The sequence below is a fragment of the Cyprinus carpio genome, chromosome A15 (assembly GCF_018340385.1).
Source record: "Cyprinus carpio isolate SPL01 chromosome A15, ASM1834038v1, whole genome shotgun sequence".
Lineage (NCBI taxonomy): Eukaryota > Metazoa > Chordata > Actinopteri > Cypriniformes > Cyprinidae > Cyprinus > Cyprinus carpio.
This window is the reverse complement of record NC_056586.1, coordinates 11,056,810-11,078,859: the sequence shown is the minus strand read 5'-3', so window position 1 is coordinate 11,078,859 and position 22,050 is coordinate 11,056,810. Positions and strand designations below refer to the sequence as shown.

Here is a 22,050-nt window from a genome sequence, read left to right as displayed (position 1 = left end):
TAAAACAAAAGAGTGGAAAATCAGCAAAAGGGTGCCTGCGAATGCAAGACTGGAAATAATATCAATAATAAAACATATTTTGTTTCCCGAAAGATTGCTGAAAAATGATTTGGAGTCCCCAAATCACATTTGTGTTTGTTTTTAGTTCACACACAAACATAAGGGGAAAACATTTTGTGGGCCTGTGCTATCTGTACTAAAATGTTCTAGATGTTCTAAAATGTTCTGTTTCTGGCTCAGAAAAAGAGGGCACTATGCTTAGTGAACTGGGACACAAATGACGGTGGCGTTGTTTTTGTATGTGTATGCATATATATATATATATATATATATATATATATATATATATATATATATATATATATATATATATATATATGCACACATACAGTGAGTCATGCGATAAGCCATGAGGTGGTCTTGCATGATTCCCCTGCGATCGTGAAACATGACCACCTGCAGGCATTTCGCCCTCAGCCAAAACCTCTACACTGCCGAAGGACTTGTTTATTTTTCCACTGGTGGAACTGTTTTTACGAAACTCATTTCACAATTACCATGTGCCCAGGGATAAGGCTAAACGCAAAGCCATGGGCAGGCAGGCACAACTCCAGCTAAATATAGCGCAAATGATTAGCTGTGCGGAGAGGGAGCTTGGGCTTGGGTAGACTTGGAGGAAGAGAGCTGCTCAATTAGAGGGAGAAACAGCCTCCTCCGATGTTACGAAAAGAAGACAAAAACTACAGCGAACACATAAAACCTTACTGATATTTAGAATCCTTCTCTGTATTTAAAAATATGAGAGATCAGTTGTTTTTTCCTCTTTTTTTTATTTTCTTTTTTCTAGTAACTACTGAGGATGTTTACAGTTAGGGCAGCAACTAACAACTGTTTTAATCATCGATTAATCTTGATTTTTGGATATCGTCAGTGCTATCTTCAATCAATCTGCAAATTAAAATCAATGCAGGGATCGACAAGAATATTAATCGTTGCTTGTCATTTTGTCTCTTTTGTTGCAAATTCTGCTGATTTGTTACTAATATAATGGCAGGATAATGTTACCAAGAATCTTATTGTTAGCTCGCTAACATAGATGTTTTTTTTTTTTTTTTTTTTTTTTTTTTTTTTTTTTTTTTTAATACGACTGCAAATAAGACATTAAATGGTCAAAAAGCATCAGTAAGAATGTCAGAAACTACAAACCAACTGGTCATGTTTTGCCATTGTTATATTATATTATATTATCATTATATGCCATTATTTTCCAGCTGTTCCAATTTTGTATATATGTATTTAATAAACATACAAGTAATTAGTAAGAAAGAAAGAAAGAAAGAAAGAAAGATCCTTAATGTTGTAATTGGATAATCTTAACATTTTTTGCATTTATTTAAAAAAAAAAAAAAAACATTTTTAAAAATAATAAACTGTTTTACAAATTAAAATATCTCAGTGCTATTAAACTTAATATCAGCTCTCTTAAAAGACTAAAACAGTTTAGAAGATTGGTACTGTTAAATATGATATAAATTATGATATTGCATATAGGAGGATTTCAATATGGTTATTTTAAAGCCTGCGTTTGATTTTGAACAGGTTTTTTTTTTATTTTTTTATTTTTTTTTTTTTTTATCAAAACTTATTTTTTTAATGCACTTCATTTGACCCTATTAATCCATAATACCCAACTAATCTGCGATGAAATGTTATCAGTTATTAGCAGGTTAATTTATTGGCCTAGTTGTTGTGGTCCTATGTACACTATCAAGCTGAATCTTGCACAGGTGACTAAAAAAAACCTCTTATACTAAAATGTTTTCTTTCTCTCCACTTAAATGCCATTAAACCTCTCTTTTATGAAGCGATCTCTCTTATCTGACCAACATTGTTCCCATTACAGGGAACCTACATCTCTACTGGTTATCAACCGCAGCCCATCTGCTGCCTGGAACCAAAATAAATGAGAAAGAATTGACTTTTCAAATGCTGTGCTGTTCATTATGAGTGCTTTTAGCGTGACCTATTTGAAGGAATTGCTGTAAGTTAGTGTAGAACTTTTTAGCCGAGAACAAAATCAGGAGCTGTGGCAAGAGCACTACATTTATCGCACAATTTATGAGAAGAATCGCTCTGAGAGCATCACCATTTGTCACCTACAAAGCAGCAGCGCATATCAAAAAAGATTTACCTTCAAAATACTGCTTTATCAAGCTATTTACACATAATCTGTCCACTTTGTCAGATGAGCTTTTCACACTATGCAGTTTTAATTCTAAGGGCCCAATCATACATTCTCATTTTCCCGTCCTGCACCACGTTGCTTAAATAGCAAATGCATTTGCGCCCATTTGTGCGCCCATGGTCTAAAAAAGTGATGTGTTCAGGCGCATTGCCAGCATGTTGCTATTTTGAGGAACTGAAAATAGACTGTGCCATAGACCAACTCAAACGTGGTCTAAAGTCTGGTGCAATATTTATTCTTTGTTATTTAAAGAGCATGTTGGTAATATGCACCTATAGGCCGGTGCACAATGTGCATACACTTTGCTTATTACACACACAGGTACTCGAAGCAGCATACAAACATTTTTAAAAATGAAAAATTGCATTCCGCCATGTAAACAGCGAACCCGCCATGGCGCGAGTGCAACTGTCGTTTAAAAGGGAGATGAGACTTTGATCGGTTTATTTCACGTTATGCCCAAAAAACACCCATTACTCATTAAGAGAATAGGGACAACCCATTTAGATCGTTTTCCTGTCGTTAAACTAGCAAAAGTGGATTTGCCGTGGACGTTAGACCATGCGCTTAGATCGTTAAAGTAGGGCCCTTAGTTTAGAACTGCAGAGTGAACTAAAATTATGCGATCCTAAACTAAAATGCAAGAATGTTATCCTAATCGACAATTCTTGGTTTGAAAAATATTATATTATATTATATTATATTATATTATATTATATTATATTATATTATATTATATTATATTATATTCTTATCATTGCTAACAGGTTGCATTGCCGACTAATTTATATTCATGAACCACTATCCATATTCATTACTGTGGGTTATTAGTTAATCCTGAGTAATGTCAATTTTATTTATAAAACACTATTAAACACAACCATGGGTTGACCAATGTGCTGCACAATAAAAACATTTCAATAAGACATTACGATATAATTACTAAAAGTAATCAGTAAGAATTAAGTATTCAGGGTTTGAGATTATTTCACTCTGTAAGTTTGTAAACCCTGAGTTAGGTCTTATTTGCATAATTAGGAGGTCAGTGACATCGATCAGATGATTGGATGATACACAACCTAGTTTTAATAACAACTTGCTCATCTGCAAAACTGTTGGTGTCTAAATCTACTCTGGCAGGTTTAAGTCTGCTGTTTGTTTGTCTGTCTGTCATTCTACAATTCTGCCTATTTTTCTGTCTTTCTATCTGTTGTTCCATCCATCCATCCATCCATCCATCCATCCATCCATCCACATTTTTTGTAGTTGGACATCGTTTCTATCCATCTATCCCTCTGTCTGTCAGCTCATCTGTCCATCTGTCTGTCTTTTAAAGCTAAAATAAAACTCCAAGTAATCTGAGAAGCATCATATATCTTTTCAAGTGTTATCAAATCAAATTTCCATGTACAATATTCCAGTGTTATGTACATCCCTACTTCTGATTGCTTTTAAAGGCAGTGCACTGACATCAGGGCACACATGCGAAAGCTGCCATCCAGAAACACAGTCCTCGCACACCCTCATCTCCACCCTACTGTGCGATATTGACCCAGCCTCTAATGGACTAGTTTGGAAGGAGGACCACGTCTCCACGGAACACTTACAAAAAAAAAAAAAAAACTCCTCGTACAAGTCACAGCAGAGCAGCTCAGCTGAGGCCTGAAGTGTGGGTGGGCATGATAAAGCCGGAATATCTAAGTCAAGCTGGGATCATTATCCCAGCTTAATGCACACTCTGTTTGGCTTGGTGTGCTCCCACTTTTATTTCCTTCGAGAGGCTTGAGTGCCGTGTTTACTCGCCAATTACCGCTGCTCCCTATCGTTAGACGGTGGATCCTCTCAATTATGTATTTTCTCTCATTTCATAAAGGGAGAAATGTAAATGGCGTGTGCCTCGCTGCATATCTTATGCTGCGTAAAGCACAGTCTCCTCGAATCAAAGCAGTTTGGCATCCGAAATCACAAACTGAGCCCACGTTCAGTCGTTCGGTAACCCCCACTGAGAGTGTTCGTGCGATTTGCAGACTATGCCAGTTGGGCGTGAGCACATGTTCCAGCATGTTAGATTTAGCGTTGTCGAGTGGGCTGAACGCAGCTTAGAGACCCCATGAAATCGAAATTTGAATTCAGTCTGTGTCTGTTAGCTTTGAGGCCATTTATAAGACCTGAAAGTTGATTAAAATTAACTTTACCAGATATCCACATTTAAAAGGAACAGTCTCTTACTGGAAAATATACAAAATATATGGATGACTTATCTTGTACTCTGCATTTACAAATGTTTGTTCTTAAGATTGAAAGTGATTCTCCTTGTATTACCACCTGCCTTTGACAAAGTCGTCAGTAGATCTATCTGTTTGTCAATACATCTGTATGTTTGACTGTCTGTCTACACTTTTAAAATGGATGTTAAAATCTCGGTGATAACACCTTTTGTGATAGTTTTAACTTAACAGTCATCTTAACTGTGTCTTATCTGTCATCTTAGCTTCTTGCAAATATCTCTGGTTTAATAAAACAGGTTTGTAATGCGTTTTCAAAGTATTTTCTGGTTAGTTCTTAATTTAAGGCTGGCATTTAGGACTAAGATTTTGTACCAGTTTACAGTCTGGGTGAGTCAATGAAAGTCAGAGACCTGCAGATCTGAATGACCCGAAAGTCTGGTAGTGTGTGATTCTCACTCATGCAGTTTTTAAGATGGTTGGTTTTGCTCTATGATGAAAGAATTTCTGAATTGCCTGCATTGGCCAAGTTGTGGCAAATACTACACAGTGTGCAACCTGCAGTAGACGCCAATGCTTCTGAGAAATAAACTTTCACTTCAAAGCAAAAGAGAGGAACTAACAGGAAATAATGCCCTTTGTCTTCAGAACAGCAATGTGCGGCAGCCGTTAATACATAAGTGCTGCGGTTGGTAATGGAACGATCAGACGGCGCCGTGACACAACATGAGAATATTAGACACAGCTCTTTGCTTCTCTGTCTTTTTAACCTCACGCTGGGGCTCAACAGAACTGGTGGATAACACAGAGTCACTGAGGACAGGCCAAAAGTGAGTCAGAGTCTTGACAAAGAAAGGCCTGTTCTCCGCAGGCAGCTGGGCTCATTCTGACGATGCGCTGAGGAGAGAACGGCCATGTACATAGACACTAATCTGCACCCTGTGTCATACTTGGGGGGTGATCTAATGCCGGTGTGATGAGAGGATATTGCATTGTTAAGCTGAACTTCTGCTGTATCAGCTTTGAAGTCAGCATATATTCCTCCTGCAATAGGCATATACATATTTTACATGCATACAATCAATAATGGCACATGTTTTAGATTATGCAACATGGTTGTGTTTTTTTCCCCAAGGGGCAAACCAGAATAGAGTGTTTTATCAAATATAGGTAATTTTATTTCCTTGGTTCATTTTTATTGAAACTACGTTAATAAGGTATCCCCTCTTCTGTTATATGAAGGCTGCCCTAAAACTGTTGAGTATTTCATTTTTTATTTTATTTTTACCATGTTGTAATCATTTTTTTTTCATGTGCCTTATATTTATATGTTAAATATATTATAATTTGTTACATTTAATCATTTTACCCTTGTTCTAGAACCAAGCTTCCATTATTAAAATATATTAATAAGTGTTGTTTTAATGGCATAACAAGATGCTATGCGATTAAAAAATTTTTTTTCCACTTTTTCAGTATATTTTCTCATAATAACATTATGCTGTCATTAAAACATTTTTCTTGTTAAAAATACATTTTCTTATAGTAGTGAGATGCTATGTTGTAATTGTTTTGTTTATTTATTTATTATTATGTTTTTGTTAAAACAATAATGTTCTAGTAATAAAGCTATTATAAGAAAATAACAGTTATGAGAAAATATGTATTTTAAAGACATTATTAAGGGAAAATATATTGTTTAAATGACAACATACTTATATTATGACATCATTGTAAATATGAGGCAGCAATGTGCCACCACGCAGGTGTGACATCATTTCCTTCATGACAAACAATTCATAATTAACACTAATAGACAGATAATAGAAAGGGAATAAAGACAATTCAAACAAATTATAGAGTGCACTTAAAATACATTAAATAAAACTAGTCTTAGTTAAACATATAGTGCCTAGTCATTGGCTATTTGTATTCAAAAAAATTAATAAATAAATAAAAATAAAAGAGCATTTCCATCACAGAATGCTATCAAACACAATACATCATTTGATATGGTGGAAATTACATTTGTATGTTAGAGGTAAAAAAACAAAACAAAACAACAACAATAACATGTGACTATGTCTAGTGGATATTGTAAATAAGCTAGTGAAAGTGTGGAAATCTGTTTTACCATTATTTTTGTCCATAGGGCCAAAAGTGCCCATAGCTGAAGAAATGCCCAGTAATAGAAATAGTTATTCAAGGAACAAAATGTGCACACCATTGCGTCTGCACAAAATCATGCAATGTCTGAGTAAGAGGATTTTGGGCTTGGCTTTCTTCCCAGTAAGGGACATAAATGTCTAATTAAGAAGTTCTAATTAGGTTTGTGGATTGAAGCGATCATCAGGGTGGGAGAGAGAGAGAGAGAGAGAGAGAGAGAGAGAGGGTCAGTTAAAAGACAGAGAGACCTGCAAATCTTATTGCATATTCAGAAAACCTTAAGACATAATTGCAAACCGCCACAACAGCCCTTGTGTTTTTTGTGTGTATTTTATATATATATATATATATATGTGTGTGTTTTTTTTTTTTTTTTTTTTTTTTCTCTCTTTATATTTTTTTTAAATTTTATTTTTTTTTATTCCACAATTTATCATAGCCTTCAGACCAAACACCATTTTGACAAAACTCCACGACTTCCAAGGTTTGAGTCTCGTGCCTGCAATACCACGACTGAGGTGCCCTTGAGCAAGGCTCAAACCCCCAACTGCCCCGCGGGCACCGCAGCATAAATGGCTGCCCACTGCTCCGGGTGTGTGTTCACAATGTGTGTGTGTTCACTGCTTTTGTATGGGTTAAATGCAGAGCACGAATTCTGAGTATGGGTCACCATACTTGGCTGTATGTCACTTCACATTTTAAAAGCTTCTGGAAGCATTTGACAGCTTAAAATGAAATGGAAGTTGTAATGGGGGAGTGGAAGTTAAAGGAATATTTCAGCCAGAAATGAAATTTACCCGAAATGTACTCACCTCCAGGCCATCCAATATGTAGATGAGTTTGTTTCTTTATCAGAACAGATTTGGAGAAAATTAGCATCATATCACTTGTTCACCAATAGATCCTTTGCAGTGAATGGGTGCAGTCAGAATGAGAGTCCAAACAGCTGAGAAAAACATCACAATAATCCACAAGTAACTCTAGTCCATCAGTTAATGTCATGATGGCTTTGTTTCTTACAAACAAGCTAATTTTTACTTCACAAGACATTAGTTGATGGCCTGGAGTCGTGTATATTACTTGTGGGTTATTGTGACGTTTTCATCAGCTGTTTTGACTCTCATTCTGATGGCACCCATTCTCTGCAGAGGAGCAAGTGATGTAATGCAAAATTTCTCGAAATATGTTCTGATTTTTGTATTAATGTAATACCGTAACATTGTTTTGCATTGTGACATTATTTTTATGACAAATATACACGATTAATAAACTGTTATTGAAAACTGCTGTTACATTTGAGTCAACAGATTTTTTTTTTGCCAGTTTAATAAGAAATGCAAACAAAACAAAACAAAAAAATAAAAATAAAAAAATAAAAAAATATATGATTCTTTCCCTCAATTTTTTTTGTTTGAGTTTTCGTGATAATTCAAACAAAAGCTCAATAGACACCAGCACAGTTTACTTAACTCCTACAGCATATTCACCCTGAAATACGTAATTAAAATGGTGCAATTGACAAAAAAAAAAAAAAAAACTGTGCTGGTTTATGCAGAGGCATGAATTTAGAGAACAGAAAATAACAAACTGTAATTGTGGCAACTGCTGTACCCAACAGCAATGCATGAGGCAGACAACTGTAAAAGAAACACTTGAAATAATAACAAGGATTTGTTTCCAAAGAAAATGGGGCTAAATATATTGCGAATGGCAGCTATTATCAAGAGTGATAGTAAGAACGTTCAAACAGCGTGACACTTCTGGGTCGTTATTAATGTCCTCGATCTTGCCGCATTCCATTTTCTTTTTCATTCCATTTGTTTTGTGATGTGAAAAAAAAAAAACAAGGAAAAAAAAAAACAGAAGTAGTGCTTATGCACTGTCTAGCTCTTGTTTTTGTCCTGGAAATGCATTGGCCTTCTTGTCCCAAGAGGCGAAAAATCCAGACAGACATGCTTTGTGTCTCGTGTAAATGTCCCTCCTCCCTTTCTCCTTTCACAGGTGGATGGAGCTCCGAAATCTCTAGCGCTGTCTGTCCTGGCTCTGAGTACCAGATACTCTCATGTTCCTGGGCCAATGCATCGAGTCTCTGCTCTCTGCCAGCCTGTCCACATGTAGCAGCCCGCGTCTACAGCTATCCGCCAGTGGAGCCTTCATGACAATCTCCAGCCATTTTACGCTTCTCAGATAGAGGTACACTGCAGTGAGGTGTTCACCCACAATTCTCTTATCGTTTACTCACAAAACTATATGACTTGAACAAAAGGAGATATTTGGCAGGATGTTTGCACTACTCTTTTAAACTGAAAATGAATGGAGACCACAGACTGTCAAGTACCAAAAATTACAATAAAAATACATTACCGGTCAAAGGTTTGGAATAATTAAAATGTTTTCATTTTTTAAAATAGACTCTCAAAATAGAATGAAAACAGCAATACTGTGAGATATTATTACAGTTTACAATAACTGTCTTCTATTTTAATACATTTAAAAATATAATTTATTCCCGTAACAGAAAGCTGAATTTGTTCACAATCCTTCAAAATAATCAAATGCTTGGTGAGCATAAGAGACTATTTTCAAAAACATTTATATAACAAAAAAAACAAAAAACAATATCTTAATTATTCCAAACCTGTAGTGTATCTTTAAAGCAGTTCATATTTCTTAGGCATTATATTTAAAGTTTTTTTGAAACTAAACAACCAATATGTACAAATCTCCCTTTGCACTTATATTTGAATATACACAATATAAATTAGATTTGAAAGATGCACTTTAAAATATTAGTGTGAATAATTTAATTTTCAGTCTTTTTCTCTAACAAATCCATCAAATGGTGTCAGAAAACATTCAGACATAGCACATGAATAATGGGGATCACTTCTGTTGACAGTCCCTGGTAGCCATTCACTTTCAATGTAGAAAAAGTTAGATGAACTTGGACAAATAACAACTTGGACATTCTTTCTTTTGTGATCTGTGGAAGAAAGAAAGTCACATGGGTTTGGAAAGACATGATTTTATTAAAATTTTTAGGTGAAATATTCCACATTGTCCTAGATATGGAATTTCACAACTAAAATGACTAAGCAGCACAGATGTTGATGTTGGCAGCCGTCATGCCCTAACTTGATGAGATTCCGAGTGAGGTATATTTCTGAACATTCTTTGAGACATTTGGGTTTTATCCAGGCAAACAACAAAATGAGACTCTCACTCTCTTTGACATATTTGACTCAAATGTGTTTACTTGTTTACAGTATAGTTGGTTATAGTATGAATGAACATTGGGGTAAGGTTTTTTTTTTTTTTCCTCAGTAGTCACACATTAAAATGATCAACAGTGACATTTATATGTCAAATAAACGTTCTTTTGAACTTTCTATTCATAAAAGAATCCTAAAAAAATCCAGAGCAAATGTTTTCAACAGTAATCAGAAATTTATTGAGCAGCAAATCAGCATATTAGAATGATTTCTGGAGGATCATGTGACACTGAAGACTGGAATAATGATGCTGAATAAACTGCATTTAAAATATATTACAATAGAGAGCTGTATTTTAAATTTTAATAATATTTCATAATATTACAGTTTTTACTGAATTTTTTTTAACAAATAAATGGAGCCTTGGTGAATATTCTTTCAAAAACATTTAAAAAATTTACCAACTTATTTATTTATTTATTTATTTATTTATTATTTATTTATTTATTTATTAGTTATTTACAGACACAATGTCATACACAAATGTCATACATTGCAAAATGCAGCAGCCATTACTATGGAAAGCATATACTGACTCCACCGTCTTAACAAACTGATCTGATTTCATTACTTGTGAAATGACACTGCGAATAGCGAGTCCTAAAGATCAGAAAGTAAATCAGTACTGGACATACCTGAATGTTTTTCTCATCATGTATTACTTCATATCTGAAATTGACAGATCTGTGGTTCAAAATTCATCAATGTCAAACACTGCTGCTACTGTCTAATCATCTGGATATGATATGTTTACATAATCAAGCTGTAAGGCGCACCAAGCTCTCCACACATGATTCAATTTAGATCCCATGCGGTGTGTAATGTTGTTTTTGAGTGGAGATATAATGGGAAAAAAGACAAAGATATGCCGTCAAAGTTTACTTTTTCATTTAAATAGGAATCTGTAAGTTAATAAATAGATAAATAAAGTCTATTTTTTATATTTGCATGTTCAGTGATGTATAATATTCAACTCAAACTGCTAGCTAATTTTCATATTTTTTTGTTATTTAATATCATCCCACATCTGTTTCTAACTGTCTTTTTGACTTTTGCCACAGTCATTAGTCATAACTCATAATTATAATTAGTCAAAAAATATATATTAAACAGACCACAGTTGCTGGCTGTCTAGCGTGTGTGAAAAAGCTACATCTAGCACAGCAAAGTCACAGCTATGGTCAGAGGTCAACTAAAAGTGAAAAATGAAATACAGAAGTATGCATGTTCCTTCTGGAGAACAGGCCTGCCACGATCTAGTGCATGCCCTACCTGACCTAATTCAAGGTGAAGGGTTCTTTAAAGCTCCAGAAGCATGATGCTTTTAGAGCTGACTGCTGAGGCCCTCTGGGTAATAGCCTCAGTCCAAAGCATTTCAGTGGCAGCTCACTCTAAATGCCGCATCAGTAGTCAGAAACATCATTTTTCTTTGGGAATGATGTGACTGAAATGCCACAGAGCATCTAAACATTGTCCTGTTAATGTCCCTACTTGGATATCAAGCATTTCATTGTAATTGCATGTCCTTAAGTGGTCTTGTACAGTACAGACAGAAATGGAGATGCAACTCCATGATGTTTTGTGAGTAATGGTGCTGTACTTTTTTGGTACAGTGACCAGCATTGTTTTGTGCATTCATTCCTTAAGGGGTGTACAATACATAACTGTGATGATCCAAGTGTGGGTATATACTATATATTAGGGCTCTGTAACTTTTGCATTTAATAAAAAGTATGCAACTTTTGCATCCCAAATGACACACTGTATACTATGCTCTTATACACAATGTACTTATGCACTCAACCGTGTAGTGTATGAATTATATTAGGTTATTTTGTCATTCATAATCAGAGTCTGACAGCCTCTCCCCTTCCACCAAGTAATTAAAGCAGTTGAGTGCATGAAGTGTCCAACTTTCCATATTTATTGATTGATTGATTTACGTACTTACTTAAAGTTAATTAATTGCATCATCCAGGCATATAAAGTGCACTTTTTCAATACAAAACAGTACAGAATAGTGCATAAGTATGCAATTTGGAATGCACCTATATAACATTTTTATTCATTTATTTCATTTGTTTTGTTTGTTAGAAGTTTGAATTATTTTTTATGTGGCTTTCTGTTTTTGTTTTGCTTTGTTCTCTGTTGTTCTGTTTTGCTTTATGCTACTTTTTTTCTTGCTTTGTTCTGTTGTTTTTTTGTTCTTTGCTATGTTGTCTTTTTGTGCTTTGTTCTGTTGTTTTATATGTTGCTTTTTGTTTTGCTTTGTTATGTCATCTACACATACTGTTGCTCCACGGACAACACTTTAGCTACTCTACTGCACACCTCAGACCACTTCCTCATCACTTTTAACCTCATTCTTACTCCTGACACAGCACACACTCCTCCACAGGTCACAGCTCTCCCTCTTGCCTATCCTCTATGGTTTCATCCTCACTTCCTTCATTCTCTTAGTTTTCAGCACTAGACACGAACAGTGCTACTGTCACTCTTTGCTCCACTCAAAACTCTTGCTTGGACAACTTTTGCCCACTGTCATCCAGACCAGCATGCACCACCCCATCTGCCCCCTGGCTGTCCGATGTTCTCCGTGAACATCGTTCTAAACTCAGGGCTGCAGAGAGGAAATGGCACAAATCAATAAACTCTACCGACCTCAGTGTGTATCAGTCACTCCTCTCTTCCTTCTCTGCAAATGTCTTCACTGCTATCAACAATTAACAACTGTTCTGACTCTCGCACACTTTTCAAAACTTTCTCTTCTCTTCTTTGTCCTCCTCTCCCTCCTCCTTCATCAACTTTTACAGCTGATGACTTTGCAGTTTTCTTCACCAATAAGACAAGAACCATCAGTGACCAATTCTCCACACCACAGACTGATGATAACTTCATAACAACTAATACACACTCTCTCTCCTCCTTCTCTCCACTCTCAGAGATGGACGTTTCTAAACTTATCCTTTCCAATAATCCTACTACTTGTCCACTTGATCCTATCCCCACTCACCTCCTTCAGGCCAGTTCTTCTTTAGTCATACCTTCACTTACTCACATTATCAACACCTCGCTTCACTCTGGTACATTTCCCACAGCATTAAGCAGGCTCGGGTAAGCCCACTGCTTAAGAAACCATCTCTAAATCCAGCACTTTTAGAAAACTACAGACCAGTATCCCTTCTTCCCTTCACTGGTCAACTCAACTGAGACTGCCCTGCTCTTGGTTACTGAAGCCCTGCGACTGAGCAGCCTCCAAATCCTCAGTACTCATCTTGCTGGATCTGTCTTCTGCTTTTGACACAGTTAACCACCAGATTCTGCTGTCCATCCTCAGAAAGATGGGCATCTCTGGAACCGCACTCCTGTGGTTTAACCCTCTGGAGTCTAAGGGTATTTTTGGGGCCTGGAGAAGTTTTGTCATGCCATGACATATGTGCTTTTTTCAGTTTCTTATGAATATCTAAATGGCTAAAGTCTAATCTCACTGTAATCAGCACAAACTGGGCTATAATAATATGTGAGCAGCATGTATGTACATGATTGTGTTTTTGAAAAAAAAAAAAAATATGTTATGCGTGGTTAGTGAAAAACTAAAAATGTTAAATCACTTGAATAAGGCAATAAAACACATACAGAACATTGGTTCCCAGGACTTTTGAGAACTGGAGCTTGTAGCCTAGAATTTTTCTTTCTAAATTATGTGAAAATCATCTTGTTTACTCACTTACAGAAAACAATATATTCATTTAAATTTCCGAAGACACTTTTTGTTGGTAAAAGTCATATGCGAGTAGGCGTCAACTATCATGAATTCACACCTGAGAAGACAAAGGCCTGCATAATGAGCTGCATAATGAGCCATTCAGTCAGCTGTGTCACTGAGAGGGATGAGTTACAAGAAAGAATGTGAGGACAAAAATAAATGTATATAATTTTATGTTTTTTAGTTTATTTAGAATATATTTAATTATCCCACAACATAACTTAATATTCACTTGTGAGTGCAGTTAAAACAGTTTATTAGGAACAATCAAAGCTGACTTTCAAACAGAAATTTTTGCATCATAACTCCAGTCACACAATCCTTCAGAAATCCCTTTAACAATCTTATTTTCTCCAAAAAAAAAACATTTATTGTTATTTTATTATTATTATTATTATTATTTGATTATTATTAATGTTGAAAAGAGCTGAGAATATTTTTGTTTTTGGTACATTTATATATATATTTACATCAAGCTTTTGAATGGTATAGTAGTGTATATTGTTATTGAAACTACATAATATTTCACTTGATTATACATTTAGTCAGGAATTATAGTTTGGAAAAAGCCTTTGGAAAAAGTCTAACTAGTAAAATGTTTACACGTTATGTGAAAACTAGTACAAGTATATAAATAAATAAAAAGAGACTTACTCATGTTTATGATTTCTGCTGAATAAAGTGCTTCATTATTTTTTTCTGAGGAAATCCAAATCTCAAATCCTCAACCACATCACATCTTTTTTGGGTGAATTATGTCTTATTCCTCTCATCGCGAAGCAAACAGTAAAATAAAAAAAAAAAACTTGAAGAAAAGTCTCGCTGCGTTGTCTTCTGTTGTGTGGGCGTATTCAAGCCGCGCGCTTCAGTGAAACATTTCAATCTCAAAAGCGCGCTCGGCACGGGGGCGTGGTCGCATTAGAAGATAATGAAGGGAGACATGAAAAACGGACATCGCGTTGTTTTCATATGGATTACTTGATCACAGAATATTTGTTTTCGGCAGCACTTGTTTAGTTTAAAAGTAGACATGTCAGGCTTTCTATAGATATCTCTCTCATGTCTCTTCATTGAGTATTCACTGAGTTACAGTTCATTTTAATGACGCGTTTGTAAATGAAGATCAGCGCAGACAAAGGCTGCAGACAGCACTCCTTGTTTGTTATCTTTATTTTATAAGTGCACAAAATTTTTGTTGTTATTATGTCTGTATACAAAAAAAAGTAGACCCTTTACAGATTCGATTGATGTATTGCTCTTATCTGTACGATCAAAACTGAAAGTGTAATTTAAGTTCTTTTCGGGGTTATCAGGAGAAAATACCCCAAAACGCGTGTACACGTTAATCGACTCGAGAGGGTTAAGTCCTACCTCTCAGGTAGGTCCTTCAGGTTGTCTTGGAGGGGTAAAGTTTCTAAGTCACAACCTCTTGCTACTGGGGTTCCTCAAGGCTCAGTGCTTGGACCTCTTCTCTTCTCCATCTACATGACATCATTAGGATCTGTCATTCAGAAGAATGGCTTTTCTTATCACTGCTATGGTGATGACACTCAACTCTACTTCTCATTCCAACCAGATGATCTGACGGTAGCTGCTCATATTGCAGCCTGTCTGAGAGACATTTCTAGCTGGATGAAGGACCATCACCTTCAGCTCAACCTTGCTAAGAAAGAACTGCTTGTGGTTCCAACTAACCCATCGTTTCATCACAACTACTCTATACAGCTGGGTTCGTCAACCATAACTCCTTCCAGGACAGCCAGAAACCTAGGAGTTGTGATCGATTATCAGTTACGCTTCACAGACTATATTGCTACAGTGACCCGGTCCTGCAGATTTGCCTTATACAACATTAGGAAGATTAGACCCTTCCTGTCAGAGCAAGCCACACAACTTCTTGTCCAAGCTCTTGTTGTCTCCAGACTGGACTATTGTAATGCTATAGTATTATACTCTTGACCTCCCAATCTCAATTTGAACAGCTGAGTCTTTACTCATCTTCATAAAACATCTAAAGACACATCTTCTTCGCCAGCACTTGACCAACTAATACTAGCACTTACCTTTTCTTTTCTTTTCTTTTCTTTTCTTTTCTTTTCTTTTCTTTTCTTGAAATAAATAAATAAATAAATAAACAGCTACATGTTCTGTGCTAGTCTAACTGAGACTTGTCACGGCACTTGTATACTGTTGTTGTTCTCTCGCTGGTCTGATTGCTTCTATTGTTCTCATTTGTAAGTCGCTTTGGATAAAAGCGTCTGCTAAATGATTAAATGTAAATGTTATGTTTTGTTTTTTGTGCTTTTTGTTTTGTTCTGTTTTTTATTATTTACTTTGTTGTGCTGTGCTTTTTATTTTGTTATATATATATATATATATATATATATATATATATATATAATATATATATATATATTATATATATATATATATATATATATGTTTTTTTGCTTTGTTTATTGTTCTGTGCTTTTTGTTTTATTGTATATGTTTTGATGTTGCTTTTTAATTTTATTTATTTTATTAATTCATTAATTTATTAAAATACACAAACATATGTGTGATGTGAGAGAGTAAGGGCAGTAACAGCTGATATACTGTAACTAACCACCATGGCTTTATCACAGTGTGGGAAGCGAATGAATAGCAGTGTGGGTCTGAAAGGTTGTCTATGCAAACCAAAGGTAATGTGTCAAGACCACATCTGTCTAACTGACCTCATTCAGCAGTAGAGCTTCACGTGCTCGTCCAGACAGTACAGTAGAGGGTAGATGATGACAGTATCTGGAGAGAGTGGGCGGCAGAGCATTTCAGGGTCATTTAGGCTGTAGAGGCTGACTGATATTATATGTTCACTGACTGAGAGAGGTTCTCTCACAACTGAGCAGAAATCAAATCAGTCGCTCCTTGGTCAAGTTTATTTTCTTCGGGGTATCCATGCGGCACTGCACTAAAGCAAACATCAGCAGAACGCCCAGAATAATTTAGTCATTCAAGGGCACAGCATTTTTATTTGTTTTTCTTATGTTGAATCTTACTGTGAAATTAACATGTCATGAATAGTTAGACAAACAGAGGGGACGAATGAACACTGGATATGTTGGTAGGGCAGGATTTAAGCATCTTATGATGGATTATTGACTTTAAAAACACATTTCGAGATCAAGACCTAGAAAAATGAATCACACAAACTGGGTCAGATTAAATTATCTCAGCATTTTTGATGAAGCCACTGAGTTGATATAATTGTCATTCCGAATAGAGACTTGTTGTTTAGGGGCACTTATATAAGTGATCAATCATAACGATGCGCTTCATGCAGTGATTTTCTCACTGCGCGAAACCTCTTGAACTCATTTGACAGTGATTTCGAAATTTTGAATAGACAATAGGTTTTGATTCAGATGCATTAGTATAAATCACTGTGACTAAAACACATCCCATTCAAGCATACATATTTAGATGAGTCTGTTGTGTATGTGCAAAAAAAAAAAAAAAAAAAAAAAAAAAAAAAACCTTGTTTCAGGAAAGTAATTTTGAAAGGCATTAATGCATTAAATAGAGTGATGTTAATTCAGGAGCATTGTACACCTGTTTAGGCAATGTTGGTGGCAGTCCTGCATTACTTGGTGCCCTTTGCAAGCGAACACGTATTATTGTAGGGATACACCAGTATATCGTCTAATAATTGGTATTGGCCGATAAAAGCATTTATTTGCAGATCAGAGCCAGTTATATCTTGTCATCATTCAAAAGGGTGTGGAAATTAGTATCATTATATCATTAAATGCTTCATTATAGGGCTATCAAAGTTAACATGATAATGCATTAATGCAGTCTAATAAAAAATAAATAAATAAATAATAATAATAGTAAACCATATAGTAATAACTAAGCATACTGTATGTACTGCACATACTGTAATGTAGTAAGTCTTACATTGTAAATGTAATAAAATCTTGGGCTCATAATGAATGTTGACGTGCTCCATCATTTTGAGAACAAAAAATGTTTTCATAAATTCATAGTGTATATATAAAATGAATAAATACGCTAAATATATTTGACTTGATTAACAGATTAACTACACGAAAGAAAAAACTGCAACAAGTAGTATGTTGTGTTCAGTTCATGACACGCTCCACAAACAAGTTCACAGAAAGGAAACCAATGTGACAGAAAGTGCATCCAGTTTTTTTTTTTTTTTTTTTTTATTGTGAATGTTCACATATAAAAGAAAACAGTTTGGAATGATGTCGTACTATATCTGTATGTCCAAAAATGGAGCATTTTATGTTTCCGTTGTTTGATTACGCTGGTGCCTCACACACAACATATTCTGGCATTGCAAACTTGACATTGCTGCCTATTGATTATCAAAATAAAATAGTCAACCAAACATATAAAGTTACACGGCTCATTTGAAACAGTCGGTAGCACTATCCAAGGCAATCCATGCCATGCAGCATAAACACTGGTTCACTGTGGTGTTATAAGCACATTCTGCCCATGTGAAGATGATTTTGCTGTCAATATTGGAAGATAAAGTACATGGCCTATAGTGCGGAATGAGAGAGGTTAACGGTGAGATCAAAACCCTTGAAAGGTTTTTTTTTTTTTTTTCTCTCTAGATTTTTAAAATGCACTGTAATGGAACTATTAGTTCATAATAGTTCATAGTATTTATCCACATCTAATGGCACATGATGTTTCTGTTAATTTTACTTATTTTTAAAAAAAAATATATATATAATTTGATCTATAATTTGATAATATCTGAAATGTTATATAATTTTACTAGCAATAAGACAAACCATTTTCTGTTTTAATCTTCTTTAGATATTGCTGCATGTTTCTTCTGATGATGTAATACCCTGTTCACATGGCTGTAAATATCAGTGATTTGGTAACTGTTGTTTAGGGAAAGATTAGTGCGCTGAAAAAGGAAGTGTTTGGGCTTTAAATCAGCGTGGGCTGTGGAGTGTTGAATTACTGTCTCAAGAGCTGATAAGATCTTATTTGTTTACTGAGTGTGCAATGAAGTTTGATCTCCGTGTTTAATGGCTGAGCGAATACATGACTCAATCAGTTTAGTTTTCAATGCTAACATTATATATCATCATGGCCATGGTCAGATCCCATTAATATACTTCATTGCATTAACATAATGTGTAATCACATACTGTTCCCCAAAATAAGTACTTATACTGTATATAGGGTGTAAAAAAAAAAAAGTCTGACCTTCATATAACGTCAAACCTGCTTTATTTCAGTATTTCATGTTTTATGTATCAGGTTTATTTAACTGATGGATTTGCAGAGCACATGGTTATAGCATTTGTTGTTTAGTTGAAAAGAATGAAAGTTAGTTTCTTATGAAATTCTATAATCTTTACAAAAATGATCTGGAGGACAGAATAAGATATGACAGCTGCAGAGAATAGGCAAACCTTTTTTCTTAATATTATTTTGCTTAGGTTTGTTTGCAGCTTATGATTTCAAATTGTGAATCTTGTATTTATGGCAGTTTTAGGTTTGTTTCTAGTCTAAATAGGCCTCTGTCTTTATTTCACTCTACAGAATAGTGAGTTGAGGGAACAAGTTAGACATCAATGACAAAAAATGAAGGCACATGACATGTGCAGTAAACAGGATGTGGAACATCACTTTGAAAGAACCAAAATAACCATATTTCAGACAGTCCGAGTCCATTTATATTAGCAAGCTGCATTTGTAAGTTTGTCTTCAAAAAGTGCTTTAGAATTTTTGCAAGGCCATGGGGAAGGAATTTGCAAAAACGTGCATATTAAAAAGCTTGAATTATGGAAATATTTGCCAAGTTAACACGTGTGGGAATATATGTTTAGGGCCTGAGGCGGCAGGTTTGGCAAATCAGTGAATGCAGCTGCTAATAAATCAGTACGGAATATTATACTGTCACATAGATATTCTGCAGAGAAGGCCATTATGCACAAAAATAACAATAGCATAACAGATTTTTAGAACGTTAATTAAAATTACTTCATATTTTGTAACTTTCTTAATAATGACAGACAAAAATCTCACTGATTGTCAGCAAACTCTATGGCACATGGGAAGACACCATTATACCCACAAAATATTAATTAAAAATAATAATAACAATAATGTCCTTTTTTTTCCCAATTCAAAACAATACAAACAATAATATCACAATTTTAGCTCTCTCCATTATGGGCACATTGTCCTCCCCGGCATCCCCCCAAACTCCACCTATTCCCAAACCCAGACGGCTAAATAAACTTACAGTCACGGAGGAAAAAAGAAGCAACAGGAATATTTCCAAATGCGCATGAAAAGCTATCTTCAAAAGGCAGTGTATATCTTTCAATAATTTTTCTTATCACATCAAAGAAAGTGCCCTAGAGGGACAGCTGCATGCAGGGCTGCTGAATAGAAGCCTGTCTCACAGATTATGCCGCTGCTTTTCCTGTCTCCTTGAAACCGCTCTTTTGAAGAGCTGCCCAGTTCTGCAGGAGCACCGCACAAAGGTCATGGCCAATTATGTGTTTCTGTATGTGTTGTTGTTTGTGTGTTTTCTCTTCCTGCAGTTTGCGTATTAAAGAATGCCCTCTGTAATTCACATTGGGTCATCAAACCAAACTGCCACTTTTCCTTGATCCCTTGTTTGACACAGCTTTTCATCTCCATGGCTGTGTGAATTTTGAAATCTCTGAATTAACGTAGTTTAATTCAGAAAACTCCCATTACTGCAATAGCTGACAAATAATTCAATGGCCAGCAGTTTTATATAGGCTGTAGTTGGTATCCTTATTCCTAGAATCAAATAAAAAGATTTATCTTAGATTTTTATTTATTGGCTGGACAGCAAAAACTGTAAATTAAATTAACTTTTAAATATATAATTTAATGTCAAATGTAGAACTTGTCAATAACTGTGATTTATACAAATATAAAAAAATAAAATAAATAAATAAACCTTAAATATGCCTGTTCATATAGGAGCAGTTTCACGTTTGTGGCAAAAATAATCCAAAATATATTTATGTTTTGTAACACAATTATAGTAACTTCACAATAATAACAGAGCTATAAGAATTATTCATGCAAAAATAACAAAGTCTGATAGATTAATTTCAGTGTCTAAAAAATGTAAAGTAATAGTGATAGGGCATCTAATTATTTATTTATTTATTTTAATTTACAGAACATTGATAGATTAATTTCAGTGTCTAAAAAATGTAAAGTAATAGTGATAGGGCATCTAATAATAATAATAATAATATATAACATAATATTAATAAGAATAATAAGAAATAATCGAAATCTCTTAGAATATTTAACTAATCAAGATCCCAACAGGAAGTCTTGGTGTTCAAGTAAAGAAAAAACAAAAAAAAACAAAGAAAACAAAAAAAGCCTTTTTACAATTGTACTTAAAAATGTGCAGCGTGACCTTTAACAAACACAAAGTATACAGATTTTAAACAAAACAGCGTGACCTTTAACAAACACAAAGTATACAGATTTTAAACAAAAAGTAGGTTAGAGCTGTACTTACTGTATGTGTGTGGACATTAGCATATGTATAAGTGTTGGCAAAAACATGTCAGAATAGTTTAGTGTGACAGCAGTGTCCTGCAGTGCAGTACTTGAAATATCTGTACTTGAAATAATCCAATTAGAACTGGTTTTATAGTATTCTTTTTTCTTTGTCTTCTTTCATTTCTTCTGCTTCTTTCTCGTTTCGTTCCTCTTCTTCCTTCTTCCTTCTTCTCATTCTTCTTCTCTTCTTCTTTATTTTTCTTACAATTAACATATTATTATTATTATTATTATTATTATTACTTTGTTTGTATTATTATGCATGCAATTTTATATACTAATATATAATAAAATAGAACAATTAACAGACTTTATGGAATGTTTCTACATGTGAAAATTAACTTATAGCAGGATGGTTTAGGTAAAAATCTCAGCAAAATGTATGTACATATCTAATATTTTGATATATTTATAAATCCTAAATATTTAAACTCTTGTTGCACAACACATATTTTTGTCCAGTCCTATCTATTTATTTATTTACATTACATTCTCATTCTAGACCATCTGACTGGACAAAGACCTGTGTAGTCCAAAACGATTCATAAATGAGAACACACTATACATTTTTTATTCATTTTGTTTTATTTATTTTTTTTAATTATGATTTTAAATTACTTTTTAAATGTCTAGGACTGCATTTGCATATAGATGGGATATTTAATGTTTTATGAACCATTTGTAAATAGTCCCATTACTAATTAAATACATTTTCATGGTTAAATACACCTTAAGCTCATGCTATCGATTACCACAAGCAGAACAAATGAA

At 34.6% G+C, this 22,050-nt stretch overlaps 1 protein-coding gene across 1 annotated transcript in view; it reads left to right on the top strand.

Moving 5' to 3' along the window:
• Positions 1-22,050, top strand: part of LOC109090915 (leucine-rich repeat and fibronectin type III domain-containing protein 1-like protein) — a 123,386-nt gene that overhangs the window by 39,037 nt on the left and 62,299 nt on the right. Inside the window, exon 2 of the mRNA XM_042770985.1 lies at positions 8,638-8,829. The gene's annotated coding sequence lies outside the window, so the exon portion shown is untranslated. The remainder of the gene's footprint in view (positions 1-8,637; positions 8,830-22,050) is intronic.